Consider the following 16,973-nt stretch of genomic DNA (forward strand, 5'->3'; position numbering starts at 1 on the left):
CTGCAGCGGGTGACGTCATCCAGAGCTGTACCCTGCGTCTGGCCGCGCCTGTCTGTCTTATCTACGTTCGCAGTTACGCACGTGTTCCCTTCTCTTTTTTTATGTGCTGCACAAGCTATCTTGTTTGATAAGGAGTTCATTGCGCGCTTTCGTCGCTTGGCTGTATAATGCTACTCTTTGTTCTAGATGTAATTCGACGGTTCTTGTAAGTAGAGCGCGAAAAGATAAACGCTCGCAGTGCAAACGCCGCTACCTTCAATTCGCCAACGCTCGCTCGAGCACGCTACTTTGTTGACTGCTGCTTCGCCGCTTTTGTACTCTGAGGTCTTAGTGGAGCACAGGTTCGCTCCTAGAAACTGTTGTTCCTTAAAAAAACCTGCGTCGCCCTTGGCTACCCGATAATAGGGGCGCTCAAATCATCTATGTGGCTTCATCGCATTAAATATTTAACAAAATTATATAATTAACCTAACTACTCGACCGTAATATAACACGCTAAAGTATGGGGCCATATAGCTCACACCACCCTGAATTATCATACAATTTTGCTGCTCGAAAGGTATTCTATCTTCATTGCTTGTCTGCAGTTACAAGGTCCACGGTGTATTTTTAGTGCAAGGACGGGATTCCGTTGTCCACTTTTTAATATTCTTGCCAATGCAACGGCATTGCGAAACCTTTTGTTGATTTCCGCGAAGTTTGTTCTTGTTCGCACGGGCTCCCGCCCCACTCATAGGAACCGGAGACGCACACCGTCAAAAATGGTGCGTAATGAGCTTAAAAATTGGTTTTTTAGAGTAAACGATTTCCCTCCTTCGAGCCACCGAACAATAAGAAAATTTACCATAGGGTTTTAAATTTTAAAAAGAGTGGAGGTGCTGGGTATCGATCCCAGTACCTCTCGCATGCTAAGCGAGCGCTCTACCATCTGAGCTACACCCCCAGACGAGGAAGGGAGGACGGCATACAAGGTTTTAAAGAGTCTATCTCCTCCTTGCTGCGCCGCTCTTGCTTTTGACCCAGATTAAATCCAGTTCGGCGCCGAGCGGAGATTGCGCAACGGAGCACGTAAAACCTCACCCGTTTCCATAGTATTGTCGGCATTCGATGTCGTCCTCCGTCGGGGGTGTAGCTCAGATGGTAGAGCGCTCGCTTAGCATGCGAGAGGTACTGGGATCGATACCCAGCACCTCCACGACCACTTTTTTATTTGTTTGTTTATGCTTTGCACTGAGCACGCAGGCATTGTAGCATCTTCTTGTATTGATTGATTGGTTTTAGGGTTTAACTCGTCTGAACTACACCTGGGCTAGGATGCGCTCCGCAATTAAGGCCCCAGAATAATTTTGACCTGCTATGGTTCTATAGCGCGCGCCGAAATCTCTACACACGGGTGTTTTCGCTTTTCCACCTCGATCAGAAAAGCAGCCGCCGCGGCCTCGATCGAGCCCGCGTCCAAGGTTTCAGCAGCACAACGCAGATGCATTTATAGAGATTCGCGATACGACCTTTGTAGCTTGCAGCTTTGTGTGCATTATTACAAAACCTGGAAATACATCGTGCGGAGCATTGTCAGTGAGTTTCCTCTTCGAGACTTTTTTTTTTCTTCGGGGATAGTTGTAGAGGCTTAACGGCGACAATTAATTATCGTACACCATGAGTTCAACCAACAAATTTAGAAAAATACCAAAACATTAGGTATATAGTTGATCGATACATCGAGTATATAGTTGATCGAATATGCTTGTGGCGCGAGATACAAAATAGCTAGCAGCTTTGGTTTCAGCCCCTTGCGGGGCTATAGGATGTATTCAGCGAAACTTGGCTAAGACAGTGAAGCATCTGAGATTGCAGTGGATACCAAGAAAAAAATGAACGACCACAGGATAGAACGATGTCCAAGAAAATGAAACAATATTTTCCAGAAAAACAGAAGCATTGGTTGACTCAAATAGTTTTTCTGATAGGCTTAAGGCAATAGATGGACGCCGTTTTGCAAAAACAAAAACAAGCAGAGCAGTAATATGAGCACTTTGTCTGCAAGTAGTGAACTACCAAGAAATTAGTTTAACATCGCACACCTACTGTTTAATTGACTTTTAATTCTCGTATGCTACGTGGCTGACCCTCATATATATACGTGAATTCGGGTTTTGTGTGGCTAAACCAACATTTGCGTGATAAGTACTGTCATTTGCAGAAATTTTAAACCAGGAAAGTAACATACAGATAGTCACGTGTCACATAGGCGTAAAATACGCTCCATGTGGATTATATTTCGTAAAACAATTTCAGGAATAATCTCGTAGAATATTTTTTACACTGAAGCTGTCTATGGCTAGAATCCAGCAGATTATCTCCAGCAACACAGGAATGTCGACAGGAATCGAACCCGAGCGTAGCGCCACCTTTGGGCGCCCACAAAAATACATGGGGTCATAAAACTGCGCCCCGTGTGTAGCGTACGAAAAAAAATCATAAGAAATAAAAGGACATATGGCCTTCATATTGTGACATAAGACGGTTCATATTGCCTATACAAATGTCTCCTCAGGATTGCAGAGGTGAAGCCGACTTTAGAAGAATCGATGTAAGCTTTGTCTTTGTAAGATGGTTTTTCTACATTGTGTGTTTCACAGTAAAGTGTGGTCATCTGCAGATGGACTGATTCCAGGAAACGGCTATAATTCTTGCGGTATCAAAACTAGCACGAAAGAAATAATATAGCAACTAAGACGGCTCTACCGTCAGGTCGGGTTTCATTAGCTTGTCATAATTAGTCCCCAGTGAAGTTGTAAACGTTACAGAATTATTGTCTGCTGTCAATACGTGGCTGTGTCCGGAGGGAGTATGGTTACAGAAAACGGCTTTAACTGTTGTTCCAGCGGAACTATCCGTAATATATTTTTTAGGAATTTTGCCGCTAAAAGAACTCTCACCTTACGCACCACAGCTTCGCTGGTCACGTCTTCTTCACAGAGAGGAAGGGAACTCTAGGGCTTCTGATGCCTTTTGTCAGGCCGGCGGGGAGGAAATTGGGAGATACAATGCTCGGTCTGGGAGGCTGCGCGCATTGCCGCCCCACTTCTTATTCTGGCCGCCTCCGGAATCAGTTTTTCTTTTGGGGAGCGTGGATCCCATTTAGGAGGCTTCGGAAGAACGCGCCCAATTAAGGCAACGAAACAACGTTTTGGAGCTGCGTGCATGGAGGCCAGGGGGTTACCCTTGGAATGCGTAAGCCCTGGCGGCGATTTTTGTGGACGCCATTTGTTGGCGTAAGCCCTGGCGGTGACTTTCATGGCCGCCTTGACCGCGGGAACCTTGCCTCTCCCACATGTACGCATTCTCACGGCGTTTGGAAAAAGGAGGAAAACATCAGAGATTCCGAGAGGCGGCGTTTGGCTCCACGATTGGGTGATTCCAGAGGTCCAGCTGACCAATCGAATTTGCCTCGCGACATACAATGAGCTCGAGGAATTAAACTCCCGCGCAGGATGATAGCCAGGAGGCGACTTCACTCGAAATTTTTAAGACTTAATAGATTGCAGGACTTAAAGCGCCGACGCAACGCAGGTGATGAGGCGCGCCGTAGTGGAGGGCTCCGGACTAATTTTGACCGTCTGGGGATCTTTAACGTGCGCCGAAATCTCGCACACGCGGGCCGTTTTGCTTTTCGCCTCTATCAGAAAAGCGGCCGCCGCGGCCGGGAATCGAACCCGCGACGTTGTGTTTAGCAACGCAACGCCTTAGCCACTGAGAAATTTTGAAGACTTAGCTTTAGCTATAGCCTCCGGGCTTAGTGCACGTAAATATTTGCCGTCTAGTGTGTAACCAAAGGTCGATCGCTAAGGTTGGAAACCTATAGGGCGAAACCTAATTTATCGATGGCCTAGGCAAATGTTTTCTCATCCCCTTTGTAAATACGTTTTTGTACCTAATTATAAATACAGTTGTTGTTTGTCAACGTCTCTTTGTCCCGTCATCTTATCTCATCTCTTCGGATTCTCCGCCAACACCGCCGAATTATTTAAGCGAACGCGTTCCTTCGCCACCACACAATGAACCTGCAAACCTACAAACAAAGGTGTGACTGGCACCGAATTTTTTTATCCAGATGATACCCTGTTGTGCACTCTTCTGCTGGAACTGTGTGAACAGCTATAATGTCCGGCTCTTCCGGAATGAAACTTACTACCTTTTCATTTCTCCACAACCTTCACACGTTGGTTCGTATTTCCTAGGCGATGAAGAAAAGCGATTTCATGTGGCCATTTGAGCACGCACCGTTACAGACATCGAAAAGCCAAAAAAAATGCACTTTCATGTTTATTACAGCTGCCCTGACGTTATTGTACTATTTTATCTGTGTTATATTCATACGGTGATAGCATACCACCTAACGCATAACTAAAAAGCCTTCTTACGGACCTCGACGCAAACATAATACTGAACAAAAAAAAAGTTGCCTTCATCAGTTACAAGCCCGCCGTGATGGCTTAGTGGCTGTGGCTTTGGGTTGGGCTGCTATGACCAAGGGCGCGGTTCCAATCCGGCCAAGTGGGCAGTTTTCGAATAAGGTAGAAAGTGAAAGCGGGCGTGTGTCTGGACTTCGGAGCACGTACAAGATCACAAAAAGATGAAAGTTATCAGCAGCCCTCCAATACAGCGCTTCTTATAACCCACATACATCTGAGCTCAGCTAAGAAACTTTAAGGGGGGGGGGGGGGGGGGGGGGGGCGGGGAGATGGTTGAAAAGGGCCCGAAACTGTTTGGCGGGGGGTGCCAACACCTTATCAGCCCCCCAGGTATAGCGTTGGTGCGTTAGCCCCTCGTCCTCCCTCGCAAACGAAAACTTACGTGTTAGTTTCCACGAATAAAAATGGATACATGGCCGCACGGTTAGCTGTGAACTTCTTCTCCTTCATCTCTGCAACGTTATCGTGTGCAAACTATGTGACGGTCATAGTAAAATTTTGGGGAGCTGCTTACTTTCGCGATGGTCAATTTCGCTTGCAGAGACCGCCCTCGCAACTTTCATCGAGGTGCGCGCCCTTACGCTGAATAAGCGTCTCCATAAACGCACAGATGGGGTTTTGAGTATAAGCTATCGACTCCTCCACCTTACCGAAAAAGAAAATTTTTCAGTGTAAATAAAAAGTTTTGGAGGTGCTGGGTATCGATCCCAGTACCTCTCGCATGCTAAGCGAGCGCTCTACCATCTGAGCTACACCCCCGGACGAAGAAAGCCTGCGGTATAAAGAAACCACTTTCAAGAACCGATCTCCCTCCCGTGGCGTCGCCCTTGATTTTGACCCAGATTAATTCCACTTCGGCGCACGGCCGATATTGCGCAACGGAGCACGCAGAACCTCTAACGTCTCCTTCTTATTGTCGGCATTCGATCTCCTACTCTATCGGGGGTGTAGCTCAGATGGTAGAGCGCTCGCTTAGCATGCGAGAGGTACTGGGATCGATACCCAGCACCTCCACGGTTTTTTTTCTGGTCACAGTGAACTAAAGATGGTGGTGTAATTTGTGTTTTCAAAATACTTGATGGTGGTGGTGTAAATTGGTCAAGTGGTGCTAGCCTTGCTTGCCACGCCGGCAACTGCTCCACCTGAGTGGCACCCGATGCGTTAAATATATGCCTACGTCCCCATAAGTCACTAAAAGCACATTATATTACTTCGACAACACCATTTGTCATTACAGTAAAAAGTAATTTAAAACTAAGCTGGACACACGCATTTCGCCTGGAAGATAGCCAAAGAACGACAGGCTTGTTTTGTCTTTCCTTTCGTTGGATATAAAAAGCCTACAGTGCTTCAACATCGAATTTCCTTTCCGGGCCATTGCCACAATTTCATCTGCTCCCGTAAAGGTTTTAAGAACCATCCATGTTGCCAAAGGTATTCCTGCAATATATGTTACACTTCGCAGGAGCACTGGACACTTCACTACAGGCTGCGAGGACCCGGTTTTATTTGGGAAAAAAATTGTGGTTTGCTTTTGTATTTCATGGTTGACTTGTAATTTGAATAAAACATTGGGTTATACCCTCATTTTTCTTGTCGCAATAGTTTCATTTTAATTGTTTTAACCTTTTAATAGAGGATAAATGCTAGCTGAATTTTGACACACCAACACGATAAGCGCAAATTCAAATCGGGGATGTGCAGTAAGAAAATGTCCACTCTACCGATGCAACAGCCAGATTGGAACCACATCATTGTCTAAAGATATTACGACAGTTGTAACAACAGTCTGAACCTGGAGTTACATGTAAAAAAGCAAACAAGATATGAATGAGGCACATCAGCAACTATATACTGCGAAATAAGACGTCAATTAGGCCGCAGCGGGGCAATAAAACGTACACAACCCCACTAATGTTCGCTTCGATAAGAGATACGGCTCAAGACGCCAGAAAAGTTCTGACAAACCAACAGAAGCAAAAAGAAGCAATAAATGACTTGCTCGGATTGTACAGCGCGATAACGTCAGGGACGCTGTAGCAGAGATATCTCAACGATTACGACTTCGGTGGACGAAGAGCAGATAACGAATCAAGAAGGAATCTTGCAAGCCTAAATGAGACTAGCCTAAAGTTCTTGCAAACAATAAGGTTTGTTTTGCATACAGAAGGCGAGGAAAGGTGCAGCTGTATTGTCAGTAACGTCGCCGCACACCACCTCCCTGTTAGAAGGAGCAAGCCATACTCATCGACATTATATATTTGGTGTGGGGGCAACCATGAGAACCAGGAAAATTATTTGCTGCTAACAAGCTTATTACTAATTTCCGGAGCATTCCGCAATGAATGGATCAGATTATGCGCAGCGCCTTATTCTGGCCTCTGGGGATGGATGCCATTCCGTTTACATAGCTTTTTCTACTATTTCAATGGGTTAAGCGGTGTCACGCACTGACTGGCTTGTGACACGAATCTATACGCACGCATTGTCGTCAATAGCTCTGGTAATTACCTATGGTCATGCTCGCTGCCAGATTTCTTATGAGAGCTAATGGAACGAATAAATTTGAATCATGGCGTACATTTTAAGAAAAAAAAAGACTACACAGGACGAACATTGAACTTGTGCCTCTCTCCTGCATACTTGTCGCTTTGTTCCCTGTTCATAAAAAAAAAGCGGCCTGCCAAACCCTCCGATATATCCTCTATATTCCGAGTTATAAGTATGTATGAGCGTAGCATAAAGTTTCTATTTCTTGAGAACATATTTTAAGATGAATATTTTACCTCGAAACAGCATAAAATGGCGCTGGTGTGGAATGGAAAGAGTTTGAATCAACTTGCACGTGATGCTGTCTTTAAGGTTACTTATCTTTCAAGCGAGTATACATTACCATTGTTCAACATTCGTAGAAAATGTTCACTTCCCATTCTCGCCTAGCGCCATCTGCCGGTTTGCTTTCCGCACTTCGCTGTTCTCTTTAGCAACAGCTATAAAATTCCCATTGTTATACCTCCATGGACTGCGGGTAGAGTCACTGGTTCTGATGCTTGAGGCCTGCAGGGTTAGAACCCTCTCAATTCAAGCATTTTTTGTCAAATCCCACGATTTCTAGCTCCAGAAGTATTTTTTTCGATTTCTTGTCTGCGCTTACTTCCTTAGATATAAAGGAGCACGTCGTAGAATTAGTCTGGGCTAAAGGAAGGGGGGTTCGGCAGTGAGTCAAAAAGCTACCTGCAGCCAATGCGGGGTCGTAGTGTTGGCTTATAGGGCAAAAACTTCGCGCCCTATTAAGAACCGTTAGAGAAAACGTAATTCAGCCCGACGAGGCCTGGAAAGAAGGATGACTGGATGGACATTTATGCATAGCAAACTAGAGTATTTGGTTAAGAAACAATCTTGTGCATCGTATTTAGCAACGTATGGGTACGAGTTAGTTGGTACTCCATTAACAACACCGTTAAGCGCCCAAAAGAAGACGAAGGACGCAGAAGGCAAGAGCTGGCGCTACTCAGTTTGCTTCGCCGACCTGTCCAGTTTAAGATTTTCGCATATATATTTTGCTTCCCGTTTTTACCTTTGTCAAGGACGCACCCGGACAAGAAACCTGTTACAAGGGAACACCCCAAACCACCGTGGTGGTTGGAATATACTACACACGAATTGTTCTCTTTTAAATGCAGAGCATTTCAGTAACTCACGATGTCACCTGCGTTGACGTCCGTAGTCGTAGTCCGCACCCCTCCCCCTACACAATATAAAAAAAGATACTATCCGGCGCCTGGTTTCGATACCTCGACCCTGCGGGCGGAACGCAATGTACATGGTGCTCTACCCACTGCGCCACAAAGCCGACACAGAATGGGAGGCTACGAACGCGCCTTATATCCTTGACTCATTCAAACTACGTCAGAAAGCTGCTGATACAACGCATTCACTACCACCAACTCCCCAAACACTAAACGTTAACGCAATACACCCACCCCCTATGCGACGCATTTACTCGAGTCCCCCACGCGGGGAGATGGGCCCATTTAAATATGATGCATCCTTCCTTACAGGTAAACGCACTTATGGAATCCCACAACGCAAAAGTACATCAACAACTTCTGACGCACAGTTTTCCTCCTCATTGCCCTACACTGGGTTTGATAACCGTCCCAGAAACGACTGGAGCATTGTAGCAGAAGCATTTGGCTGCAAAGCACACTTCGGCCCGAAGCTGAGCGTGTGTGGTGCATAATACGGAAGGGTGATGTCGCCATCAGCGAAGACAGAGTTATTCAGAGCAGAAGGTGCCTTGGGATGACTCATCCGAAGCCTGAAGAGGGCCGACTGAAATATTCTTTCGTCTGCAGCGTCAATCTGTGCGTTGTATTCGCGCTATCTTCTTTTCTTGACGAAATAATAAATTCACTGACCTTGCGCAAGGTTGTATACCACATCACGGAAGAACAGTCGTTGCTTTTTAGATGCAAAGCATCTCTCTCTCTCGGCTCCGTCGTCCGTCGTCCATCCATCCGCCGGCACAGGAAGACACCGGCAACACTGCCGCTCCAGGAGACCTTTAAGGGGAAGCGTGCTCGTCTCGTGCCAGCCCAGGAAGACACCGGCAACACTGTCGCTCCAGCATCTCATGGTCGGGGCTATGTCCCTCTCTTGTTGTGGCGCCGCCCCAACCACCACTGCGCATGCTCGGCTCATCTCGGGCGGGCCCAGGAAGACACCGGTAACACTGTCGCTCTAGGAGCCATTAAAGGGTAAGACACCACCGGGTGTTCAGCAATCCGAGCATGCGCAGTGGGGGTTTGGACGGCGCAACAACGACAAGGGAGGGGCATAGACCCGTCGCATCTAATAAAATTACACCATCTTCCCGTAGGGGAACCCTGAGTAGTATGCGAAACAGCCATGGGCTCAACGCAATTTCCCATTTCGTAGTTCTGGTAAGTGAAAAGTGTGGTAGTTACCATGGAAACCAAACTGTAAACATAACGGTAGCTACGTACCTCCACCTAACGGAAACGACGAACTCAAAACTAATGGGCACTTGAATCGACACCATCGCTGCTTTGCCTACCACTCAGGGTTCCCCTACGGGAAGATGGTGTAATTTTTTTCCCCACTCAGAACGTATAATTCAGGACATGACAGCCGCATGGCTGGCAGTATAGGGCTGAAGGCGCGCCGAAGAGTGCAGACGCGTCCTTTGGACACCGTGGGACACAATTTCATGCGTAGGACCCCATCGATTGAATAAGAGAACGAAGCGGACTTAGGCTCGGCATTTGTATTATGCGAACCTCATTTATTGTAAAGTACGTAGAATGAAGTGTGTTTTTTTTTTGTTCGCGTAAGTTACTACTTGTGTTGTAGAACAAAGTGTAATGTAGTGTTGTGGAACCCGGTGTATTGTTGCAATGCATAACGAACTGTACTGTAATGTATACAACGAAGTGTTTGTGTAAAACAAAGTGTGTTATTTTTGTATGATGTAAGTCATTACTCTTTGTGGTACACGTAACGTGCCCTTGCTGCTTGGACCACGCCAGGTCCGCAGTATTAAATAAATAAATAAATAAGTAAATAAATAAATAAATAAATAAAAATATGAATAAATAAATAAATAAATAAATAAATAAATAAATAAATAAATAAATAAATAAATAAATAAATAAATGAATGAATGAAACTTTATTGACACAAGGATGGCGACTCGGCCTATGTGGGGGCGGGTGGGGAGGGTGGTGTCAGTTCGGGAAAACTTTACATTCTCAGATGAACGCCAGTAGCGAGAGCGAAGACGCAAGTAACACCTCCTATGTTTCTATTCATTCACAGTATAAATAAATAAATAAATAAATAAATAAATAAATAAACCAACCAACAAACATCCAATGGCCGAGTTATATTCAAACTTTTTCTCACAGCAAACAGTATCGTCGATGCCTTCTCAGGGTCCAGCGAACGTGTGTGTGAACATAGTAGTACTCACGCATTTTCTTACTGCACATCCCCGATTTGAATTTGCGCTTATCCTGTGGGTGTGTCAAAATTCAGCTAGCGTTTATCCACAATTAAAAGGTTAAAACAATTAAAATGAAACTATTGCGACAAGAAAAATGCGGGTATAAACCAATGTTTTATTCAAATTTCAAGTCAACCATGAAATACAAAAGCAAACCTCAATTTTTTTCCCAAATACAACCGGGTCCTCGCAGCCTGTAGTGAAGTGTCCAGTGGTCCTGCGAAGCGTAACATATATTGCAGGAATACCTTCGGCAACATGGATGGTTCTTAAAACCGTCACGGGAGCAGATGAAGTTGTGGCAAATGCCGGGAAAAGAAATTCGATGTTGAAGCAATGTCGGCTTTTTATATCCAACGAAAGGAAAGCCAAAACAAGCCTGTCGCCCTTTGGCTATCTTCCAGGCGAAATGCGTGTGTCCAACTTAGTTTTAAATTCCTTTCTACTGTAATCACAAAAGGGGGTGTCTAAGTAATATAATGCGTTTTTAGTGACTTATGGGGAAGTAGGCATATATTAAGCGCATCGGGTGCCACTCAGGTGGAGCAGTTGCCGGCGTGGCATGCAAGGCTAGCCCCCCTTGACCAAATTACACCACCACCACCATCAAGTATTTTCAAAACATAAATAACACCACCACCTTTAGTTCATTGCGACCAGAAAAAAATCTGTCGTGGAGGTGCTGGGTATCGATCCCAGTACCTCTCGCATGCTAAGCGAGCGCTCTACCATCTGAGCTACACCCCCGATAGAGAAGGAGATCGAATGCCGACAATAAGAAGCAGACGTTAGAGGTTCTGCGTGCTCCGTTGCGCAATATCGGCCGTGCGCCGAACTGGATTTAATCTGGGTCAAAAGCAAGGGCGACGCAACGGGAGGGAGGCAGATTCTTCAAAGTGGTTTCTTTCTAGCGAAGTCACTTTTCGTCCGGGGGTGTAGCTCAGATGGTAGAGCGCTCGCTTAGCATGCGAGAGGTACTGGGATCGATACCCAGCACCTCCACACTTTTTGTTTGCACCGGAAGAAATTCTTTTTCTGTGGGTCGGAGGAGTCGGTTGCGTACACTCAAAACCCCATATTTAGGTTTATAATAGAGATTTTTAGCTGACCGTTTTTGACGCTCCGCTATGCTCCCGACGTCCCGCTCAGCACAACCGGAGCGTCAGCAGCAGAAAGGCTTTTAGCTAAGCGATAACCGTATCTTCCTCGGTGGGGAATGATTTGCGTGACTGGTAGTTTCGCGTACGCGTGTAAACCAAAACTTCATCCTAAAGGAAACGTAAGAATTTGTATTTGGTCGCCCAAACAAAGCAAAATACCGCGTTTCTTGGGCTCATTTAACCTTTTTTGTATAATGATGTCGCTGACGTTGTATAACTTTTCTAAATAACAATAAAGAAGCCGATAAACTTTGGAATAGCCAAGCCAATGGTGTCTTTGTAGGCGCTGCATACAAGCAGCCCCGCACCTCGGTCGACGTTTTTCGCTTCCGTTCTAATGATCTTTGAGGTGTGTGGCACCATTGCCTATTCGAAAGCGCTTACGCGGCTTCGTCGCTCGTGTTTCAACTGAAGAAACGGAGTTTGCTGTAGCGCGCTCGCATCGCGGGGGCAGCCATGTTAAAATTCCGCACGGAAGCGTAAGCTGCCGCGACGGTCCGATAGGAGGCCCCGGTAGGAGGCCCCGCTCTGGTATCGCCTGTAGCGCGCTAGCGCGCCACGCATGCGCAATGGCGCTCCCGCTTGCTAGCGGAGCGGAGCGGACCGTCAGAAACGGTCAGCTGATTTGATTGTAGGATTTTAACGCGCCGACGCAGCGCAGGCGATGAGGCGCGCCGTAGTGGAGGGTTCCGGATTAATTTTGACCACCTGGGGATCTTTAACGTGCGCCGAAATCTCGTACACACGGGCGTTTTTGCTTTTCGCCTCCATCAGAAAAGCGGCCGCCGCGGCTGGGAATCGAACCCGCGACCTCGTGCTCAGCAGCGCAACGCCTTAGCCACTGAGCCACCGCGGCGGGTAGAAACGGTCAGCTAAAACTCTCTAATGACGCTTATTGAGCGTAAGTGTGTGCACCTCGAAGGAAGTTGCGAGGGGAGTCTCTGTAAGCAAAATCGACCATCGCGGAAGTTGTAAAATGGATTATAATTACAATTGCAAGCATTTGCTAAAGTACGTACGGAGTTCCGTTTTTGTACAGAGCACTGACGGTGACCCTCGTAACTGCAGCAAAAAAAGTTTGCTGATACAAAATGTTAAATCATCATTTCTGGAGGTGTGAACCATCTTCCCAACTCTTGTTTTAAACTAGGTAGTTCCATACTTGGTAAAATTACATAATTCGATCAACCCATAAACTTTGTCCAATTTTTTGTTCATATCTTTAATAAGTTGAAGCTATATCTCGGCCACGACGCGCGCTGTAATGGTTGGGTACGGAGTTATTTATACTGCTTAAAATATTTACCTGCACCTAAATCTCTACCAACACGTGTTTTAGATTTTCGCCTCCATCAGGAGAACGGCAGGTGCGACTGGGATTGAAACCCTGCTCACGTTCTCAGTAGAACAACGCCGTATCAACTAGACCACTGTGCTGGGTCGTTGTAAATGCATAACCATCACCCCTGCTTAACTTGGGTCATTTTACAAAAAAAAAAAAGCGTCTTCCCCATATCAGTAAAAAATAGGCAAAGTTCCTATTAACTGCATACACATAGCCTCAAAACCCCCATCGAAGCTCCCATGGGCTGCAATAACCCAACGACGTACCCCGTCACGTGGATCGACCAGTGACGATGCCAGCAGCCGTCAGACGCTCACGGCCGATTGGCAAATTCCCATTGGGAGCTACGTCACCATTACCCACCAACACATATATGCTCCCACAACACAATGACAAATTATTCTCACGCATTGAGACATGATTACTTCACAAGCTATGTAATGTTTTAGCAAAGATCGTATGCAGGCTGGAAGAAAATGTCAGCAGAAAAATCTCTGAGGAGATGAGGATGTTTCTTTCGGGAAAGATTCATCCGGTACATAGTTTTGCCTGGGCTTCTGGCAGGCTGGATGTAAAATTACGTGGTTGATGAGGAGCACATGTACCACATTTGAACCATTTGTGTGGGAACCTGACTGGTAGCGAAACTCTAATAAGTACCCTTTCAAGAGAACATCATAATTACTTCTCTTTTGCGGTATAATAATCTGACAACGAAGTACCATAGTGAAAAACCATTTTGCCGAAAAAAGTTCACAAAAAATTCGAGAACATGTAAGCGAGTTCTGGCGACCTTCTATAAGCCTTGTAGATACCACGTACATCACGGCAAACACAGACGATCGATGCCGTGTCCAACCACAGTGCGGGTGAATGAATTCAAACAAACCAACTCAGCTTACACAATCAGCAACAAAAAAAACCTGCGGGGGTATCTTTCCCAGTCAACACCGACCACAACTTACAATCGTATGCAAGGTGAAGGAATGCGTCGCCATCTTTTCAGCTCGAAATAAGCACATGGCGCATATATGATTGCGGAGGTATGTTTAAATTTGTCATCAGAAAACATGACATGATCGATATTTTCTCCTGCTTTACATGTTGGCAAGAAAATCTGGCTTCAATATTATATTATTGGTGTCAAGTTCTTCCCCCTCTAACTCTTCAGAGACGTTAAAGATAAATACTACATGTCTTTATGCATCCTGCATCTTTTTATTGGGATTAACATAAGAAAAGTAATGCTTGGTGTCGGGCTCTTGGTGTAACATCTTTTGAAGGGAAATTGGTATCAGTATTGATATAAATGACGGACACAGAAAAAAACGTACACTTTGGTGTGAAGACAGGGCACTCACGGCGATCAGTTGTCCGTGCGCGGTGTTCACGTCAAACTGTACGTTTTTTTCTGTGTCCGTCTTCCTGAAGAATGCCCAGCGCAATTTCTCTTCAAAAGATGTGAGAACAAGCCCATTTTTAAAACCTTAAACATAATCTTCCCGTTAAAGTACATCAGTGTAGATACTGCGTCAAGATTCTTTACATTTACGGTTTAAGCGATAAGCCACCATTTTATTATTGGTATAATGCCAGCAGAATAACTGCAATAACGGCAAAACAGAGATAAAGCAATACCTGAACGGAATATCAAAAAATTACACCATCTTCCTGAGGGGAACCCTGAGGTGATGCGAAGCATCGCACAGTTCCAATCCAATCCAATCCAAGCCAAGCCGAGCCAAGCCAAACCAAGCCAATCCAATCGATTCCAATCCAATGTCCCTCGCGAGAGAGTGTTCGCTATCGGAGAGGATAGGGGGTGAGCGGCGGAGAGCGCAGCTGGCGCGGCGAGGAAAATGGGGGAGGGGTGGACGCCGAAAACGCTGACAACAACGCCGGATGGATGCAGGGACAAGGCGAGTGAATGAGATGAGTCGCATGTAAAAAGTCAAGGACAAGATTGTTTTGACTTCTTGACGTTCATTACAGGTAACGATACATGCTTGAATGGTCACAGGTAACCACAGGTAGCCATATGTCTCCATTATTGTCGTTCTGACCGACACGTACGAGCTCTGATACCAGAGAAAGTAAGTCCTATTCTAGAAAAAGCGGAAGTGGAACGCCACCATGCTTTCCGGCAAGAAAATAACAGCAGGGGATCATCTGGCCAGAAAAAAGTTTCGCAAGATAATTAACATTTCATTACAAAATATTGTTCTCGCCGAGCATATCTCATGTACATTTCACACAGGACTAATTATCTACTAGTTCCCCAATTCAAAGTGCCTGCACATCTACAGTGTTTAAGGTGACTTATATAAAAGGCGCATTGACGTGGGCATATGAACAGCATCGAGGGCCATAACATCATCTGGAAAAGTCAAGAAAAGGCTAGGGGTACGAATCATTAGACGAAGTTTTATATTAGTTCTTTAGTTGCAGGAAAAGGGCGTTTGTCTCACTGTGCTGTGTTTCGCCTTCTAAATACAGTTTCGTGCAATTTTCACTTCATTTCAACCAATAAAGATAAGCATGCCAACAAACCAATCGCTTGTTCCTTTTTTCTTGAACCCTTTATGTAATTCCTTCTTTCCATGGTCCTAGCCCGGTTGCGTTGACTGTATTCCAGCCACGCATGAAAGTGAAAGGAAAGCTGCTTGGCAGTTCGCATCCTGTACCACGAACAGATTTCTCCTAAACTACTATTTAGTTTGACTTATTTTGCTGATCTTCCTGGTTGCACGCCATGTATAAAAGAATATTTCTCTGCGGTTAAAGCTTTGTAACCATCAACCAATAATAAAAGCTTCGTCGAGGAAAATCCCTGACAATCAACACCACACAAGCTTGAATTTCTAAGTTCAAGGCATCGAAGCTACAACACCAAAACATTAGTGCAATATTTTAAAACTCTAAAAAAGCGGATGCTTCCAAGGTCCCTCTTTTCAGTTGAAAGTATAAACGTGGCAAACAAAAAAGTCGTCGTGGAGGTGCTGGGTATCGATCCCAGTACCTCTCGCATGCTAAGCGAGCGCTCTACCATCTGAGCTACACCCCCGACAATGTTCGAGGTAGAATGCGGCCAGTAAATACAAAGTAAACGGGCGAGGTACTGCGTGCTATGTTGCGTAACAATGGCTGAGCGCCTGAGTGGATTTGATCTGGGTCAAAAGCAAGATAGGCGCAGCAAGGAAGAGAAAGACTCTTTAAAACTTGTATGCCGTTCCCTGTCTTTCATCCGGGGGTGTAGCTCAGATGGTAGAGCGCTCGCTTAGCATGCGAGAGGTACTGGGATCGATACCCAGCACCTCCACATTTTTAATTTTAATATCCAAGAAGAAGCGTTTTCGTTTTATCGGGCGTGGGGTGACAATCCCTTTTTTATTAGATTTTTTTTTTCAATGAAAAGGGGGCATTGGATATTTGAGGTCTGAAGTATTCAACGAAGGTTCCACTCGAAATATTATATAAGCTGATGGTATACTGTTCTGGGGCGTAATTGTTACACGGGAGCCCGTAAAAGCCAAAAAAATATGGCAGAAGTCAAGAAGAACTTTCCAAATGCTTCTCTTTCAAGCACAGCGTAAAGTACGCACTGAGTCCCATTCATGAGCTGAGCACATACGGAGGACCCTTTAAGTTCAGTCAAGGAGTCAGGGCGGAAAATCTTTGCCGCAACAAAACAGTAAGCGATTATTTGGGGTTGTTTGACACGGACCGTCACCCCATACTTTAACGCTTCACGTTAGGCAGTGAGGAAATTAGATAACTGCTAAGCCAAACATTTAGGTAACTCTTTTTTGTTGTTGTTGTTAGATTCAACGCGCCGAAGTTACACCTGAGCTATCAAGCGCATCACAGAGGTGGGCTACCAATCTATGTGGACCACGGGGAGATTTTTACGTAATGCGGCAACGCTAGTATGACACCAACCACATTTAAACAATATAAATTGGTTT

General features: G+C 45.4%; 8 non-coding genes across 8 annotated transcripts; 4 read left to right on the forward strand and 4 right to left on the reverse strand.

Annotated features, from left to right (window-relative positions):
* Positions 1-870: 870 nt before the first annotated feature.
* Trnaa-agc (transfer RNA alanine (anticodon AGC)) lies at positions 871-943 on the reverse strand. Its single transcript has one exon. It is a non-coding gene; the product is annotated as a tRNA-Ala (tRNA).
* A 179-nt stretch (positions 944-1,122) lies between these two features.
* Positions 1,123-1,195, forward strand: Trnaa-agc (transfer RNA alanine (anticodon AGC)). The gene has a single exon. It is a non-coding gene; the product is annotated as a tRNA-Ala (tRNA).
* A 3,966-nt stretch (positions 1,196-5,161) lies between these two features.
* Positions 5,162-5,234, reverse strand: Trnaa-agc (transfer RNA alanine (anticodon AGC)). The gene has a single exon. It is a non-coding gene; the product is annotated as a tRNA-Ala (tRNA).
* A 182-nt stretch (positions 5,235-5,416) lies between these two features.
* On the forward strand, positions 5,417-5,489 carry Trnaa-agc (transfer RNA alanine (anticodon AGC)). Its single transcript has one exon. It is a non-coding gene; the product is annotated as a tRNA-Ala (tRNA).
* A 5,688-nt stretch (positions 5,490-11,177) lies between these two features.
* Positions 11,178-11,250, reverse strand: Trnaa-agc (transfer RNA alanine (anticodon AGC)). Its single transcript has one exon. It is a non-coding gene; the product is annotated as a tRNA-Ala (tRNA).
* A 182-nt stretch (positions 11,251-11,432) lies between these two features.
* Trnaa-agc (transfer RNA alanine (anticodon AGC)) lies at positions 11,433-11,505 on the forward strand. Its single transcript has one exon. It is a non-coding gene; the product is annotated as a tRNA-Ala (tRNA).
* Positions 11,506-15,999: 4,494 nt separating this feature from the next.
* Positions 16,000-16,072, reverse strand: Trnaa-agc (transfer RNA alanine (anticodon AGC)). The gene has a single exon. It is a non-coding gene; the product is annotated as a tRNA-Ala (tRNA).
* Positions 16,073-16,254: 182 nt separating this feature from the next.
* Positions 16,255-16,327, forward strand: Trnaa-agc (transfer RNA alanine (anticodon AGC)). Its single transcript has one exon. It is a non-coding gene; the product is annotated as a tRNA-Ala (tRNA).
* Positions 16,328-16,973: the final 646 nt, after the last annotated feature.

This window comes from Haemaphysalis longicornis, unplaced genomic scaffold, assembly GCF_048455015.1.
Source record: "Haemaphysalis longicornis isolate Haplotype H1 unplaced genomic scaffold, Haemaphysalis longicornis Haplotype H1 scaffold_5, whole genome shotgun sequence".
In the NCBI taxonomy this organism is placed as follows: Eukaryota; Metazoa; Arthropoda; class Arachnida; order Ixodida; family Ixodidae; genus Haemaphysalis; species Haemaphysalis longicornis.